We start from the raw sequence: 12,869 nt of genomic DNA on the forward strand, positions 1-12,869 counted from the left end.
CATGCACACTCTCCCGGGGAGCCCAGCCACCCCGGCCCGCGCCCGCGCTGCGCCCCTCTCAGGGCTCGGCTTGGGGCAGCCTGACTCACCGCTGCGCTCCCCTCCGGCTCCCAGCGCTCTCTGCTGTGCCGGAGCTCCCAGCTGCGCGAACACAGGCTTCTTGAATTCTTAGCCCCTCCTCCCGGACTCCTGAGTCACACCCGCTCCAAATCCGGCCCCCCACCCCACCCTGCCCTCCCCACCCCCAGCCCCGCACCTGCTCGGGCCCGGCGGAGGTGCCCGGTTGTAGGGGTCCTGGGCACTAGATCGGTCGCCCCCAGAGGGCTGTCCGGACCCAGCCAGGGAAGGATTCAAATCTCCGAAGGTCAAAGGGAAACGCGCCGGGGTCGAAGGGGCCACGCACGTGAAGCCAGGACTGGGGTTCTGGGGCACCAGGCAGGGGCGCTGGCGCGGATGCGGAGGGGCCGACAGTCCGGGGCCGGGCGGGGTTGCTCAGCGCTCTCCGCACCTCCCCGCGCTAGCCCCGCGCCTCGCCCGCCGCCCGCGCCTGCCGGCTCTGCCTGCATCGCCTCGAGTGCCGCAGACGGAGGCTGCTCCCCGCACCCTGTGAAAAGCTTTTCGTTCGGGACGCTTCCAGTCACCCCGAGAGAGGCGAGCACCCAGGGGAGCTCCGCGAGGTGCGGGTGCCCCGGCTCCTCTGACACGGGGAGGGCGGCGGCTCTGAGAGCCAGAACCAGCCAGAAGGCCCCCGGGCAGGGGCGAGCCCAGCGTAGAGACAAGAGGCAGGGGACTTCAGGCGTCAGAACCCAGACTTTAACTTAGTGTCCTGGACTCCAGGAGCTTCCCGAGGGGAGGGGGCGGGGGTGTTTCTGACCCCTGAGCAATTATAGGCGAATTGGTGCGTGGGGTCTCCCGGCTGGCCTCCAAGATTTCTCGGGTTTCCTGGATTCAGAATCTGCCAGGGGAGCTTGCCTGACTCACGTCTGCCCTTCTGCCCGGGCTGTTCCCACCCAGCTCAAAACCAGCAAGGCAGAAATACCCCTAAAGTCAGATTTTTCACCAAATGTGAATCATCAATCGTAATAATGTTATAGGAGATTCATAGGTCTTTGAACACTTACACCCCTGCTGCCTCCCGCATTGAGTTTGTCGGGCATCTTCACTTCTGCCTTTAGCAAAAGCGTGTTGAATCCCTAGCACACAGGGTACCTACCTACCCAACCCCGTGCAGATGCCACAGGAGAGGACGTGGGGAGAGTAAGAGAGAGGGAGGGTGAGGCACTGAGGCTCCATATTGCTGGAGACACCACACTATCGCAACTCAGAGGAAGGGCACCCTCCACGGTGCTGGGATTTAGTGAGGCACAGGATTTCTATTGTAAGTCCAAGGATGGTTGGTCCTTTATACCCAGTCGAGGCGCTTGAGCAGGTGAGGCCTGCCCTGGCATTTCCAACTTTTGTGACACAGATTGGTCTGAGAGCTCAACTTCGATATATATTTTCACCTTTGCCCCCATACCTAAGTTCATTCCATTTTTACATGCTCTGAGAAGGATGAAGTTGGAAGAAAGCCCTAGAACCAGAAGTCAGCTTTAGCTTTGGTGTGACCTTGTTATTTCCCAGCAAAGGCTTGTCCACTTTTGAGTTGTTCAGATACAGGCTGGTGTCTGAACACACTTTGGAGGTGAGGGCAAGAGGCTGAGGAACAGCATAAATGGCCCTTTCTGCAAAAGTAGCATCATAGTCAGGGTGATCCATTAGGAAATTTATCACCATCAATTAAACAAAAGAATTTGCAGACAACAGGACAAATTCATTCATCAATCATGCCATGTACAAACTTGTTTAGAAAGCACCAGCCCCAAGCCTTACATAATAGCTGCCTAAGAATTTAGGGATGAAATTCAAAGTTTTAGAATAACAGAAAATTTGGTTGTTGAATGCATAGTTTTTGTATGTGTCCTTGTGGCATTACCCAGAAGGACAAAAGGACTTGGGGCACTTGTAGTTCTTTTACACGTGGTATGTTAGAGGGAAATTTTTAAATGTCGTAAGCAGAATATAAGCCTAGATGCCCCACACCTCCAAATTGTTGATTATATTCTTATGGCATGTGCTGGTTTAATGAGAGCTCCTTTCCATCCCTAGCTAGCTCTGTTTCTGTCCCTGAACTTTTAGGATCTTGAGTAAATAAGAACATGTAAACAAAAAAACATACAAAAACTCCAAAGATTATTTATTGAGAGCCTACTACATGCCAGGTACTTTGAGATGGTTATGGAGCTTGCTCTCAGAGAGCTTGTGTTCTAGTGGGGGCTTAATTATGGCTACATTTATCACAATCTCCCCAGGTCCTAGCATAGGACCTGCACTTAGTAGGTGCTTAGTAAATGCTTGCAGAATCCAACACTGGTCAGAGCCATTTGTGGCTGTCAGACAATCCATCCATGCTGGACTGGTTTCCAGCAGGTTCCAGATCAGGCTGTCTTTGGCACAGAGACCATAGCCAGGTGTCTTTTCTCTTGCCTTTTCCACTTTTATGGAGCACTCAAATGGAAATGCCCTTTTCCTGGGTTGTTGAGAGAAGGACCTTAAGGCCTACATATATAGGAATGAAAAACGGCTGAGAGGGCAGCAACAATAAGGAATGGTATGGACAGGCAGAGGATAAGAATGTTTTCCTGCACTAGATTTTCTCGAAAGAGCTTTTTATCCAGGGTATCAAAATAACCAGCAGCTGATGCATTTGCTGACTTAGAGGACAGATTGTGGTGTGTACAGTAATTGTTGTTATTTCTGAGGATTCAGAAGCCTGCAGCCATTGAGTGCCTCATCAACAGCAACACTCAGCCTAGCACAAACCTCGTGCCTCTCTCTTGCTTCATTCCAGAAGGCCAGGACAAAGTGCGCATGCTATTTAAAACACCAGCAGGCTCAGCAGCTATCTGCCAGCAAGGATGGAATCACTGGATCTGCTCATTCTACGTGTGAAATGCAGAAATATTGTCTCAGTTGCTGGAGGGAGCAACGGCTCCAACTCAAAGATATTTTTTCCCTTCTTGCCAATCAGAGTGAATAAAAACTTTGCAAGAGGAGATTATTTCATAATGCTTACTGAGATGGCATGGTTATAGAATCACAGAAATGATTATTCCAGCCACCTTATTTGTGGATGAGGAAACAAGGGCTCAGGAAGGACAAGGCCTCAGCCCAGTACAAATGACCAATATCAGCACCACAATTTTGTCTTCCTGACTCCTGGGCAAGTCTTTCTACTACACTCCCCAAAAGAGGCTGAGAGAAAAACCTGCCAACCCTGCCTACAGGAGAAGGCTGATAGGCCAGGGTGCAGAGAGAGTCAGAGGGTGCCCCTTCTCCTCCGGGGCCCATCCCTGCCTGCTCCTGTCCTGCTGCCTGCTTTCATGCTTTCTCTCTGATACTTCAGTTTCTCCATCTCTATAAGTTCCTCCCTTTTGCTTGCGAACATTCACTTGTCTTTTCTCTCTTAAAGAAAGTACTGGCCCAACCACTGGATTTCTCAACCTTCTTTCACTCCCGAATTTCTCAGCAAAGTGATCTACCCCTACCATTTCTTTGGCTCCCCTTAACTTCCTGCAATCTGATTCCCATCTTCCTCTTCTCCTCTTCCATCCCACCTACTGAACTGATATTTTCTTCTTAAATGTCACCAGTTGCAATAACACCACCACAACCAACATAATCATAGCAGCATTTATCGAGGGCTCCCCTTGTTTCAGACACTGGGCGAAGCATTTTTATGAGCCCTATCAGAAGGTACTTGCCATGTGCAGAAAAGGAAGCTGAAGCCCTAAGAGGTGAATCACTTCTCAGGTCTCCCAGCCTGTCAAATAGCTGAGTTGAGATTTGAACCCAAACCTGTGAAGCTCTTGCTGTTTAGTACCATACCTCTTCCTACTTTCAGCCAAGTTCGACTGACTTTGCCAGTCCTCAGCCTCCTCTCCTGATGACCTCTTGCTTCTAACACTTTCCTTTCAAGGCTTCTGTGGCTGCGCTATTCCAGCTTGCTGTCTACTCTCTGATTTCTCCGTCTGCCCTCTGAATGCATGTGCCTCCCATAACTCAGTCCTGGAGCTTTACGTTCTCCTCTGCTCTCATTCTTCCAGTTCTCTGCTCATTTGTGATTCCAACTACGGCTTCAACTCTGACCTCTTATGCATGCTCCTTCAGTCAACTACCTCCACATGCACTAGCAAGGACTGTGTTCCATCTCATCTCCAACTCTCAACCCCTACATCCCAGGGCCTTGCTCTTCACCCAGCTGGGCAGCTGCCCTACAAAGGTCGTTATTGAACAGGCAATCTACTTGGGCTGAGGACAATTCAGCTTTTCTCCTGCAGGGGCACTGCAGCCCAGGAAAGCCACCAGCTGGGAACTGGAAAGATTTAGCCCATCTATCCCTTCTCTCTAAGGTCGTGTGTCCTTAGGGGAAAGATATATCCTCTTTGAGCCATAATAATTATAATTACTTATAATTATATTGGTTAAATGTATTAAATAAATATTTTGAGCGTGTGCTATGTGGCAGTCCCATTCTAGGGGCTGGGGATTCAGTGAGTGAATGAAACAGCTTCTAGACACATGGAATTTAAATTCTAGTAAATTGCTTCACCTATTTAATAAACGTACATGATTTGATGTATATTATATGCTGGGTCTATAGAAAAAAAACTGTGATTTTGGTGAGCTTGGTCTAGACAGGAGAGAGAGAGCTGCAGAGACAGGCAGTGATGATACAGTCAGTGGTCTCCTGAGGAGCAAGGAGTCAAGCCAGCCTCAGGGAGTGAGTCTGTCCCTAGCTTTCCTGATTCAAACAGCTGTGAGCCTCCGCCTTCTCAGACTGGCCTGACTCTGTCCCCACAAGGGCCCCCAGAGACCCCATGGCCACCATGTGGACAGCCCAGCTCAGGCTGCCACTGGTGCTGTCTTCAGAGGCTGCTGATGTTCCACCATTCTCTCCCACTGGGGCAAGTCCTCATGAGCCCCAGGTCGAAACAAGTGTGCCTCTCTCCAGGTACTCACTTCACAGTCCTCACTGGCTCTGGAGTTGGTACATTCCTGCTGGTACCACCCCAGAGATGTCTCTGGGGCATGACCCCACAGTGATCAAATTCACCTGCAGAGCATCATCACACAGAATCATGCTGACAATTAAGGTTCTGTGGTACCGGGGTAGGCAGGAGCCTTGCATCCTCATTTGTAATGCTCCTACTGGGGGCTTTGAGGCATCCTGGGTGCTTCTTTGTCACTTCTGTGGTGACACTGAGCTCAATGCATTTGTTAAAATCCTATTCTGGGGCAGGATCTGTGCCAGGTGCTAGGAAACAAAGATCAAGAAGAAATGCTTTCTCCCATGTGGGAACCTAGAATCCAGTGGGAAAGCAGACACATGAACTAATAAGAAATCTGTAGGGGAAGAGATAGAAGCTCAAAGAATGGAGAATTAGACTAACTTGGAGCTTCAGGGACTATTCGTTGCTGTCCCATTGCACTTAGCATAAATTCCATATTCTTTAAAGTAGCATATGAGGCCCTGTGTCATCTGGCCCCTCACGCCCCTTCATCTCCTCTTGCTACTCCCTTTCCTTTGCTCTAGCCCAGCCTTGGTGATTTTTTTTCCCAGTTCATTTCACAAGCAGCACTAGCCTTATATGCTGTTTCCAGTGCCTCAAAAACTATCAGCCCTCCCACCTCCTCCTTCATCTGGCCAGTTCCTCTTCCTCTGAGGCTCATCTCCTAGAATCTTCAATCAAACTTCCAATGAGGTGCTTTCCTGATTCCTCAAGTCAAGACGGGGTGTTCTTTCTAGATGCTTTCACAGCACTCTGTATTGCACAGAGCACATAGTTACCAAATAGTTTAAATGAGGTCTTGCCTAAGCTAAGCTTTGAAGCATGAGTAAGAGCCAGGAGAAGAATGTTGGGAAGGGCATCCCTCAAGACAGAGGGAACAGTGTGAACTAAGGCGTGCGAGTTTGAGACAGCGGGGTGGGCATGGCGAGCTGCAGCCAGTGCAGAACCGATGGGGCATGAAGCGACAGCAGTCACTCGTGAGGTCAGGGATGGCCTGGATTGCAGAGGGTAGGACCTATGCAGGGAGACCACTGTGAGCCTATCGTCATAGTCCAGGTGAACAATGGTGATGGCAGCCTGAGCCAGGCACTGGGAGCTAAGCATGTAGAGGAGACATTAAAAATAAATTTAGGAGGTAACTTCATCAGGATGTAGGGAATGGTTGGGTGGAGGGATGAGGGAGAGGGAGGGTCTCCTGGATGTCCCCTGGATTTCTGATCTGTGTAGATGGAGCATTCAAAGGTGGAGCCTGTATGGTGGGCTGGGGAAGCAGAGGTTTAGGATTTTGTGGGGCCTGTGGAACATTCGAGGGCACGTGTACAACAGGTAAGTCTGGAGGGCAGGAATGATGTCCATGCTAGCAGTCCCTGCACACTGCACGCAGGCTGAAGGGGAACCAGTGGCATCATCTCGGAGTCTCCACCGAGGACTCACCCCCTGTCAAAGCCACACTCTCACTCCACCATGCTGGTGCTGAACCAGATGCTGTAGGGGCATCTCCCAGGGGCCCGAGCCCAGGAAACAGACCACTAGCTCCCGTGTTCTCTTGTTCCCTTCTACCTGTTTATTTCTCCAATACTCATTCCCCACCATGAGGAGAAGCCAAAGAGTGAGGGAAAACCAGCACCCTGGCAGGCGATCACCTTTCCTATCCCATCTTCTCCCTTTTCATGCTCTCTCTGGGGCTGAAGGGGAGTGCTTTTTCCTGCTCCTCTTTTGGGTCAGAATTTCTCTTAAGTCACTTCCTGAGCTTCTTCTATCCTAGGCTTACAGTAAAACTCTATGGCTAAGTCTCCAGGCCCAGCTCTTGATGTTCTATGGGAGCTTAAGGAATTCAGAAAACCTTTTTTTTTTCCTTGACAATGTCTGACCTTCAAAACCATTGTCTTGCTATGAACCCAGAAATCCTATTCTGGATGTGGAAAACTGAATATTGATTCTTTCTTCCTCTTTGCATTCTAGCTGCAACAATCTCAAAGGTGCCCTATGAAAACAACATGCCTCTGGCAGAATGGAGGGAGGTCATGTACTGGGAAATGGGAAATGTGAGAGACTATATATGTATGTATGTATGTGTGTGTATATATACACATCTCCTTGTTACATTCCTACAACGGGCAACAGTCTGCTATCCCCACTGAACTATAAAATCCTTAGGAACTTTAAGCTCCAAGTATCCTTCATAACATCTGGAGTATAACAGGTCCTCAATAAATGCATATTATATGAATGAATACATTGAAGCTCACAGGTTTTGAGTAACCAGCTTGAAAATAACTAGCAAATAACTAATCTAGTCTGTTGCTCCACAAAGCTACAAAGCCCACGGCCTCAGTACTGCATCTTACTGACTAATCTTTGGAACATTCTTAAAGAAACAAGTCTTAGGTCTCTCAAATCATTTTTGTCAATGTGGTAGAAGCTAGGAAGACTCTCTGCATCACTCAGGCGTGCTGGCTAATTTAATTCCACCACGACCTTTGACTGTGCTCCTTTAGCCCCCTCAGTCCCGGGCTACATTCCTGTTAAGTAGGCAGCAGTTTGGGACCAGTGGGGAGTTTCTGGGACCCTTTCGGGTGGTGGCAGTGTGCCTCCTTGATGTAGAAATGCAAGTTAAGCTTCTGTGAAGCAGATGGGAATCAGGCATCACCTCTGCAGATAATGCTTATTTGACAAGAGGCCTGGTTCTAGCTGGACATCACCTTCTGCCGAACCCCCAGGCGCACATGCCCCATGCTCACCGCCCCGCCCCCCCACATGCAAACATGCCATATCACGGGCATGTATGTGGGATGAGACTGTAGCAGTACTTGCTGGATTGAGGGAGACTTGAGTGACCCTCCCAAGGTTAAAGAAGAGGCTGACAGATGCCTGGGAACAACAGAAGGCGAGGATTCAGACCAGAATTTTCTTCTCTAGGCTCCTAGCTCCTCTGGGCTATGGGATGTCCTCAGGCTGTCTTTTCTTCCTCATTCTGCAAGCCGGCAGAGTTTTCTTTTTCAAGATAGAGGTTCATTTTTCGGCATTTTAAAAGTTCTCTATGTGCAGAGATGACTTTGATCTTCAGAAGGAGTTTATTTCTTCCATTAGCATCTCATTATACAATCTCTGATAGATTAATCACAGCTATTGTTATACTGTTTATTCTACACACTGTATAATTTTACTTTCAAAGTGTTATTTAAATTAAGAAAGAAGTGCATTAAGGGAAGGTATTTGCCTGACAGACAGACGTCTCTGGCCCCATCGAGCAGGTGTATGCCCTGTGCTGCCTGCAAAGGCATCTCCAGCAAGGAGCCCAAGTCCTGGCGCTAGGGAGGAAGTGAATCCTGGGGTTTTATGATGTGATAGGAGGACTGTGAATAACTTCGTTGAAGCTGAGTTATATACACAAGTATTTTTCTAAGAATTTTTCTTTTTTGTCTTAAAAAAAAATAGCTTGTCTTTGTGCCATGTAGCATAAAGAGTGTGGCTAGAGTTTGATAGAAGGCTATAGGGGGATAGAGATTGTGCTTGTGGCCTTCAGAGTTCCTTATCCTAGGTTTGAGTCCAGCCTGCCTCAGCCACTTTCTACCTTTGTGACCTTGGGCAAATTTCCTAACCTCTCTGAGCACCAGATTCCTCAGAGGAGGAAGATCCCCAGTTGGGAAGCATATAGAAATGTTAGAAGGTTTAAATGAGACAAAAAAAGGTACTTTGGGATGTTTCTTGGCACATAGTGAGTGCTCAGTAAAGGGGTCATTATTTGATTGTGCAGATACATTTCTTTCTGCTCAGATCAAGCTAGGGGTGATGGACGAGAGAGCAGCCCTGTGACGGGGAGAGGCACACTTCGCTAACTTGACAGTTTTGCAGAGGGCCCACCCTGGTTTGGAAAGAGTAACGACTCTGAAACCACAGAATCCAGAAACACATTTCAGCTTCACCATTTACCCTCAAGTTCTGGACCCAGAGCCAGATACCAAGCCGGTTGGAGCAACAAGTTCATTTTTTAAAAAAAGAAAAACATTTTGTGGTGAGGGGAAAAAATGCTTGCACAAGAGGCCCAGGAAGAAAAGCTTCTATGTGTGACATAGTTTCACTGAACAAAAATTAAATAAAGAGCTACTTTGCTACCAAAGCCACAGGGTGTGGCAAAGACTTGTCTTAAATTCTACATCTGATGTATACTTTGGTGCAGATAAATCTCAATTCAATTGTGTAGTATCAATGCCAATATCATACTGTCAGACCTGCCGGGCATAATTAAAGTCTCCTTAGACCCCCTTGGAAATAAATCTATGCTACGGCAGAGGAATGGCTAGAAGTGAAGGAGTCCTATCCTGGTGATAGAACTTAGAAGCTATAAGGCCCCTGACAAAAAGCTGCAGAAATGGCGCCCCCCCCTCCAAAAAAAAAAAGTCTATAATTCCTACTGGATAAAACCACTGTCCCCACTTGGAATCCTGTATTAGGTCCCATCAGAATAAAGTTTAAGGGATAACCACAGTTCCTTTGTTGTGTTGGAATTTTGTCATCTTAAATACTGAGCCCTCTGAGATCAGGTATCCAGCTTTTTTTTTGTCTCTGCATCAACAGAACTGAGTATAGTACTTGGAAGAATTTGTCTTCAAAAATAGTCATTAAATTGAATTCAGTAAAATTCTTCCAAGAAGTAGACCATTATTTGGGATCATTTGTTATATGGAAATTTTTGTTGTAATGGGACTTAAACTGTGTTCTCTAGTAACAGCTGGGATATGTTAGGGTAGAATAAAGGTATAAATGGGAGTAAAAACTGAAGACAGCACATATGGCATTGTCATTAATGGAATTTAGAATGCATTTAATATATGAAACTGGTTGTGTCCAGGAACAGCACACAATGTCATATTGTTCCAAGTGTGGCTTTCGCAATCTTTCCACACTCCTTGCACGTGTACAGAGAAAGACAAAATTGGTTTGCATTGGAAGAAAGGGAGGTTTACCCGGCACATCAAGTGCAGTATTTGCAGCTTTCTTAACAGAGGAATGAGGCACAGATCATGCCTTTTTATGGGGACATTTCTTTTCCAGTGAAAGCAAATTCATTGGAAACACCCTGTCTTAGTTAACATTTTTATGGGCTTTGATATCCTTTTCAGCACTTTTATATAATGCAGATATTCGTTTAAACTTCAGGAGGAAAGTTAACATGATTTCAGTTTATTCTACACATTTTTCAAATACTGGGACTGATGAACATTATAAGCTGTCCCTCCAGCTGCCAATAGCTCTGGGGGTTGCTATTTCGCATCTAAGGCTGTGAATCTCTTTTGCAGTATTTTTCTCTAGGTTATTCTTTGCCTTCATCTTAGAAGAGGAGATTCAGGTCTAATCCTCCTTGCTGCCTCTCACCATTCTGCCACTTCTGGGAAAGTTCCAATCACTAACTACCTAAAAAAGGTGGTTTTGTTTCCCTAGACCCCAGAGCAGGTCTATGACAAAAGTCACTAAAAATGGACATTGTCCAAGGTTAGCAGAGTCAGAGAAGCATTGCAATGTTAATGGTTTCAAATAGCTATTTTAAAAGGTACAACTAATAATAAAAATCTAATAAAAATTATAGTTGGGCACTTTGCAAATTTAAAGTATGACATAGAAATGCATAACACAAACGATTCTAGTTGGTGTGCTAGGATACAGTGTGCTAGGATACCAAGAGGCGTGTTGGCACTGTCTGTTTTTAGCTGTGCCTGACCCATGGGGAGCAGCTCAAAGAATGCTTTGTAAGAAGAATGGCACAAGCTGGTAGGGCAGGGAAACACCACACAGGACAGAGGGAAGAAGGGACTTGAATGGGTCCATGTTTTGTAGGTGTCAAACATACACAAAAAAAGTAGGATGTATTTTTTTTCAGTTCCTTTTAATAATTTTTCTTATCAGGTTTGGTCTTTGGATCAGGATCAGCAAAGTCAAGGGTAGTATAATAAAGTACCTGCAGCCTTAAGGAAAGTGCTCCCTGAGACCAGCACAAAATAGTGCTGTTTTGCACAAAATAGTGAAGGAGGCAATGCTTCCTTCACTACAAATAGACTTTTTTGTACAAAATAGTGAAGGAGGCAATCCTTCTTTTAAATGGCTCTCCTCCCTGCCTCCCCTCCAAGGCCCACGCACATCCAGGAGCACCCCCTGTGCAGGCTAGAAGTGGACAGGAGGGAAAGCTCTGCCCTAGGAGTTAGGAATCTTTCTCTTTGGATCTCAGCTCAACTCTAATTTTCTACATGACCTTGGGCAAGATCAATTTACCTCTTTGGATCTTAGTTCCTTCAAATGAAACAAGAGGCTTGGACTAGATGATTTCAAGGGTTTCTTTGAATTACAAGTTGCTAAAATAAATTGATCCACACGAAGGCAACCTCCCTAGTGGGTTTTTTCATTTTGAAATAGCTGCCGGAAAAGGGTAACGCTTATCCAAGAAGAATGACTCTTCAATGGTGAAATTTCAGGCATTTTTTCCCTGCCAGATGAAAAACGGAGTTCTTTTTCTGAAAGGTGCGTGCACGTGTGTGTGCATATGAGTGTGGCATGCAGGGGGTGGTTTAGAGGATTGGGAGCTTTTTCATCCTTCTGGCTACCCACACCAAAAATCTTGGGTCATCTTTGACTCCTTTCCTTTCCACTCAATATCCAATTCATTAGCAAATCCTATGGTTCCATTTATATCTAGAATATGATCACTCTTCATTACTTCCATTGTTACTGATGATCTAAAAGACCATCATCCTCATCTCTCACCTGGATTATGGCAGTACTCTCTTAACTGCTTTCCCTGCTTCTGACCTTGTCTCCTTTCAGTCTATTCTGAACGCCAGCTCCTGCCAGAATGATGCTGCTAAAACTCCTCTTTCCAAGACCCTCTTTTGGAGTCAGTTTGGCTAGATTATGCTGCGGTAACAAGCAGCACCAAAATTTCAGTGGCTTAGCCCCAAAAAACTTATTTCTCATTCAGACCCTATGTCCAGTGGAGGTGGCAGAAGGGTCCTATCATGGTCACTCAGGCTGGTCATGAAGGCCATTCCCACGACCACTGGAAAGAAGGCACAAAGATAGTGCAGTTCCCTCAATGGTTCTTAAAGCTTCTGTCTGAAAGTGAGCACATCAACTCTGCTCCTGTTTTGCTGGCCGAACAAGTTACATGGCCATACATAGCTTCAAAGGGATGAGGAAGGGCAATCTTATGTGGACAGAGGGCGCATGAACAGAAATATTTGGCAAGAAGCGTGATAGCTACCACACTTTCCATCTCATTCAGAAGCTATCCCCCAACCTCATTGTCAGGATCCTCTAGGGCCCTGCATGATATGGCCTCTCTCATCCCATTCTATCCTCCCTCTCCCCCTGCTTCAGCTTCTCCAACACTCCAGGCCTGCTCCCCCTCAGGGCCTTTGCACGTGCTGTTTGCTCCGTGGAATGCTCTTCCCCCTGGTGTTTGTATAGCTCACTCTCTCATAGTCTTTGCTCGAGTGCTCCCTTCACAGTGGGGATTTTCCTGGCGACTGTAGTTAAAAATACCAACCACCCTCTTTCCCCCACAAATCCCATCACTCCTGATCCTGCTTTCCTATTTTATTTTTTTTCTATTGAAATTATCATCTTCTAATATAACATATAACTGACTGATTTATTTTGTGGCAGAGCGTCATTGTTGAAAGCCTGGGCTCTGTATCACTGAGGTTTAGATCCACAGCTCCTCCACTTCCTAGCTGATGACCTCGGGGAAGTTACCTAACTTCCCCG

The 12,869-nt window shown here is 46.7% G+C and overlaps 1 protein-coding gene across 1 annotated transcript in view; it reads right to left on the bottom strand.

Annotated features, from left to right (window-relative positions):
* The window catches only part of NGF (nerve growth factor), a 50,651-nt gene extending 50,529 nt beyond the window's left edge, over positions 1–122 (bottom strand). Inside the window, exon 1 of the mRNA XM_063106480.1 lies at positions 90–122. The gene's annotated coding sequence lies outside the window, so the exon portion shown is untranslated. The remainder of the gene's footprint in view (positions 1–89) is intronic.
* Positions 123–12,869: the final 12,747 nt, after the last annotated feature.

This window comes from Cynocephalus volans, chromosome 8 (genome assembly GCF_027409185.1).
Source record: "Cynocephalus volans isolate mCynVol1 chromosome 8, mCynVol1.pri, whole genome shotgun sequence".
NCBI classification, from domain to species: Eukaryota; Metazoa; Chordata; class Mammalia; order Dermoptera; family Cynocephalidae; genus Cynocephalus; species Cynocephalus volans.